This window comes from Petromyzon marinus, chromosome 6 (assembly GCF_048934315.1).
Source record: "Petromyzon marinus isolate PM22_M1 ecotype Great Lakes invasive population chromosome 6, UKy_Petmar_22M1.pri1.0, whole genome shotgun sequence".
Lineage (NCBI taxonomy): Eukaryota > Metazoa > Chordata > Hyperoartia > Petromyzontiformes > Petromyzontidae > Petromyzon > Petromyzon marinus.
This window is the reverse complement of record NC_133672.1, coordinates 12748127-12754126: the sequence shown is the minus strand read 5'-3', so window position 1 is coordinate 12754126 and position 6000 is coordinate 12748127.

The window sequence follows — 6000 nt, the reverse complement described above, 5'->3', positions numbered from 1 at the left end:
GTGGCTTGAAGCGGTGGGAGTGGGGGGGGAAGTTTAAGAAACGTTTCTAATAGTTTCTGTGCCGGAAGATCGAGTCGAAAACGACGACCTCTCCATTGCAAGCGAGTACAGTGCGCTGACCATTACACAAGGCAGATCCGTGTTTTGCTTTGCCGGGTGTTGGAACTGAAATGCAAAGCACGAGAGACAGCGTGTGTGTGTGTTAATGATGGCGTGGAAAGGGTGGCAAGCCTTGTTGCGCTCGAGAATATCGGCGTGTGTTAACAGTCCCCGACCCCATGTTGCGGTTGTCATGGATTGTCATCGCTGGCTTAAGTTGAGAAGCACTTCTCCTCTCTCTCCATCTTCCGCACACAGAACTGTCTTTCATTTGCTACGTAAAACGCACAATGAATGGGCGCCCTTTGTGAGCACTGCTTTAACGGTTTTTTTTTGCTCATAATGCGATTCGACGAGATACAAAACACTGATGCTGTCTAAAAGGAGACAAAAAAATTACAAAGCTCGTGCACGACGGACGGACTTGGACCGGTCATGAAGAGCATCTGTGCAGAAGCTTTGCGCAATCATAAATATATCATTTGTTTAGGCAAATATATCAACGTGTGCATCTGAATTACAGCTGATTATTGCTTAGGCCAATTAATATATTTATTTACAGGTTAATTCCCACTTGACGTGACCAACTGAGACAGATTTTTGACAAGTTAAACCGAGAAAAACAAAGTACATAATTTTGAGCCATGTAGACAAACAATTGTATGTATGTGTGAAAACATACCACCAATATTTTGCACATACAGTGTTAATGAAAACATTGATCTTCACTTTTTTATGGTTAGTAGACATAAGCACCATGCACGAGTCATCTCTCAGCTGACACGTGGAGCACAATACAATGTTATGGAATAGTACATTGGCAAAGCACAATCATTTTTCACAAGCTTATCTTATTTTCGTCAAAATGAAGTGATGTGCAAGCTCCTATCCAGTATGCAAGTGTGCCCTATGTTAGTAATTGCTTCCAACGCGCTTCGGAAATTCAACTACATTCTCTGAGAGCAAAAGCATATGTTTAAGCTCCAACACTTTCCCGAGGGATAATTCTTATTTTATTATTCCAGCCTGCATTGGTGGACATCAGGCCAACAGGCTTGGTGTTTGAGGTCATAATTTGCGAGTGCTACAAATTATACAGCCAAAATTAGGGTCAGCTGAGTCCTAACTACCAGTCAGAGATTGTGTAACGAAAACGTATCTATGTGTAAAGTTAACCTTAAGCTTCTGTGACGAAACCATACGTCTAACCTGAATGACTATGTTTGCATGTATCTGAAGCATTATATTTCTGACTGTACATTTCTTCGTCGTCCTGCAGTAAACCTCTGCGGCTCTCTGCAATGTGAATCGAAAGCTCATCTCGACATTAAGGACGAGGACCATCACTGCCAGGCGTTGTTTGTCCATGACTTCTACCATTATATAGAATGCCACCCTGCTGCCCATGGTAATAGAGCGCAACGGCTAATTGGGCCCTTCTTGCTGAAATAAATAAAATAAAAAAATTCATTCGCAGAAGCATTCAATCTACACCTCCTTTAAGAGACACGACACTTAAAGGCCCCACCCCTTTCACGTGGCTTTCGAGTGACACTGAGCTTGGCTCGACACTTCATGGTCATGGTCGTTTATGCCTGTGAAATATTGTGCGTGTTACAAATTGCAGTGTTATTATATTGCATTTTGCTCACATTAAAGGGTGCGTTGCTTTTATTCCCTGTGCCCAGGGTAATATAACAGCTTGCCTCAGATGGCCAATTGTCTCAGTTTCGTGTGTACACACTTTTCCTCAGTGTGGCATTTGCAGTGTTGTTCTATATTCGCAATGTATAAGATTAGCTCAGCATTTATGAAGCCATTTCATAACTAGTTGATTAGCAATACAAATTCCCATTTAAATGTCGCATTGTTTGTTGAAACGGTACACGGAAATTCTCATAGTTAGCCCAAGCAAACATAAGCACGTCTAGCCAATTTAAGAAAACAGTTGCAGCATTAACAATGTCTTACGTACAGTAATTGTCTTCACAACGTAACATTTCTCATTGTAACAATGCAACAGCGAACCAAAAGTTATCGTACGACTTATATAATGTCCACAAGCAAATTTACTGTCTGAAATATTGCAAGCACTGCAGGTTGTTTTATGGTTCCCGTTTCCCCCAAAAGCTGTGCATATAAAATGTCGTACTCTGTGAGACATTCTAAGTGCTGGCTGAAAATGTGGAAGTGGGCTCCTCCAATTGTTGTGCATTGAGCAATGGGAATGCCCGTTTTTATTGCGATGTGCGAAGGAAAATATAGAGTGAGCGAAATGTGGATGAACAACCTGACATCACATCAGCAAAAAGCTGCACCAGTTCGGGAGACATCCTGCACAGCACGGCCACAATAGCGGCAGCCCCATCTTGCCCGCGGTTTAGTAGCATCGGCTACACTTGCGTTCCTTTATGCTGAATTCCAATCTAAGGTATAGAGCATACGTATCGTTTAGAAAATGGGGGAGGGGGGGATAATAAAAAAATGCGGAATATTCATTTTCCCCTGGAAAATAATCTAAGGTTTGACATTTCGGGCAGCCTTCAGCCATGGAATGCACACGAGACAGGTGAATATGGGATAGTGAAATGGATGGCAGCCCCGCATAGCAAGTTGATATTATTTGTGATTGCTCAACGAGAGATCTTTTGCCTAAGATTTCCCACTCACCAATTTTCGCACTTCATCATGGTCCATATTGATACTTTAAAAAAATCAATCATCAGATGGTGCGAAGTTCAATAACACAATCTGATTTCAAAAAAAGAAAGAATGGCAATTCGAAATGGTTAACTGTAGTATATTTTGCAAGAGATTTAAGCAGTAGGCTGCCGACATTTTAAACACTTTACTACGTACCGAATTTAAGAGCAAATTGTACTGCTGTATGCGATAAAAGGAATACAAAAATCATCATCCTACTGCTGAAATCGGCACGCTTGTCAGGTATGCTGTAAAGAGGCACAGTTATTACATTTCATGAAGACTGGCCTTGGTCATTATGTCAAAGTGTTCATAATAAACTGATGTCAAAGTGTGCTTATGCTCAAAAGTGCTTTTCTCAGTACTCATCAACATTGATGGCTTTAAACCAGCGGTGGAAATTTATTATTTATATTCTGGTGAGCCAGTGCCTCTATAGAATAACTACTGTTAATTGATTGACTAAAATTGTGCTCATTTTAAACACTCAAGGGGGATGATGGGCTGAGTCAATTCTTCACCAGGATTTTAACTTACGTACAATCGTCCAACTGTGAGTCAGACATAATTACAGCACCACCTGGCTGTATAAATTAATGTCTACCATTGTAAATAATGGTGATAAGAATAAAAATGAGTAACGAATAACAGAGTTCACCAATACACTATGAAGGAGACAGTGGTAAAATGAGATTGCATTATATCCATCGTCGTTTTTCTTCAAGTGAATATCTTATGCATATGTGGTCACAATATTCTTTGAGAAGTTTTGGCAAAGGTGATCCAGTGGCATGACAGAATATGGGCAAGTGTGAAAGATTTTGTTGGTGTTCAGACCAGACAATGTCTGCAGGCATTCTTCCTAACTACAAAGAGAGAAATTGTGTCCTTTGATCAAGGTTGATTGAAGGTGGTGGGCTAAAGATGAAAAGTGAGAGAAAACACAAAACAGAAGTGAATGCCAAAGACACCATGAGTCTTGGAGACGGCAGATGGAATCAAGCTTATACATTTCAAATGCTCCACTTAGAAAAACAGTAATGTCAAAAAAATGTATTCAACATTTTGTTGGACATTCCTACATGTATTAATCATCTATTACACTTTTCTCTAAAGGGTTTATCAAATGCTATATTTGTGTGTGTATATGTGTGTGGGGAGCGGTGGTGTAGCGGTAAGTGCGCTGCACTACAAACCCGACGACCCGAGTCCGATTCCCGCTCAAGGCCAACACCGGTGACGATAATCTGAACCAGTCGCGGGACTCCCCTAGGTCGACTAAAATGAGTATCTGGTGCAATGTGTAAACATCACCACTGGGGAGACAAAGGTGGCCGGGCGTAGTGTTGGCCACCCACCCTCCTTGTGTACTGTGCCGGCTTTTGTAAGTGTTAGCTAACAGCACTTGTCTTAACAGTCTGTTAAATGCCATGTGGGGGATCTTTGTCTATTATATACATACAGTACACATGTAAAATAGAAAATGTATATAATATATAGTGTACCATGCATTATTTATCCATCGAGTATATTATAAGTTCACTGATGTATTGTTAAGGTCATAATGTCCCTTTTGCAAAGCATGTTGGCTCAGACTAGCCCCATAACATGTTAGGCTTATGAACAATGTGGATATATTTACTTTACTAAAAAATGTTGAAAGTAATGTACTGTTACATCGAAGCTGGCGTTTAGTTGTGCAGAGGAAACAGCGGTGAGCACACTGCTAGGAACCAGGTTATGTTGTTTTGCTTCCTGGCCATGGCTAAAGATTAGCGGACAATGATTTTAAACCTGGTTACAAACTTCCGAATAGGTCACGAAGCACTTGCATCACAGATTCCCACTTGGACCTAAATCCACTGTTATCACACGTTAGTCAATGGAAATCGATCCTAGGATGTTCCAACAGTCCACACTAACTCGCACTTGCTGGCATTTTTGTGCAAAAGAGGCTACCATTAGCATCGTCGACAACCCTTTCAACTTCACATCATGCCTATCCGCCTTTCCTTAACACCATCACAATCCGATTACACAACACGTAATGCACTTCTAGCACTACAGCTGTTATAATTGTCTCCTGTATGTGGGCTATTATTAGTTTATTTTGGGTTTGTGGTATAGTGCGGTTGAACTTATTCGCTTGTTTGTTTCTCAATCTTTGGTCCCCAGACTTTAAATAAACCAGCCACAGAATCGCTAGCTTGCGTTGGCAGGATGCCGGGGTCCTCGGTTCAAACGGAAGCCTTAAGCAGCTAGCTTGAAGCTATCTACATGGAGGCAGTGTTTATAATCATGGGCCTTCCTGCTAGCACTTGGGGAGAGTGGGCAGAGATTTTAGATCAACGGAGCCAGCTTGCGTGCAAAAGCCAGAAAACTGCCGCTTTAATCAAATACTATTACACCCACCGCTGGAAAAAAAACTTGGTAGTTTTAGGTGTATTTTTTTCCTCTTCCCAAGATGATGCATTCCTAAGTAAATTGGTAGGTTTAACATATGTTGGATTGGAGCTCAGCAGAAAAGCATGTGCATTTCTGTTTAATGTGCTAGCAATTTTCAGTCACATTAAAATTATTTATGCAGAGAGGGCTTTGTTGTGGTGCTTTGCCAATTTGCATGTTTACATAGACAAAAGCAATTTTAAGTATTTCAGTTTCTTTGAAAAGTATTAAATGTTATTGAATGTAGGCCACATTTTTAATAGCTGCACATGTTGCCAACTCGTAAGGATTTCACATGCCACACAGTCTATACTTTACCACATACACTTCAAAGGATGTGTGTCAACAAAGCCAATAATGATATCTATAAGTATATGAATGATTACTCAGAGTATAGATAAACTATTTTACTTAATGGTTGCTAATTTTCCATCTTCAAAGTGTTTATTTGGGCATATCCCTATCACGGTTCAATTACTTAACAAGTATTGGGTTTATATATTTGTGGTGCATTTGTGTAAATAAATATAGGCTTTTATAAAATTACACTGATACCGAGTCAAGTAAAAGTTGCTAGCTCACGCCTCTCGAGAAAAGTAGGTATTTATTTGAACACAGTGTTTATACTTTCTCTCATGATAATTATGTCGCCTGCACAAAAAGTCCAAGTGTGCCATAATGGCTGTGCTTTTCTACTAAAATAAATACCCGCAGATGTGTTTTTGGTGATGCTTATCCAGATTGAATACTGAC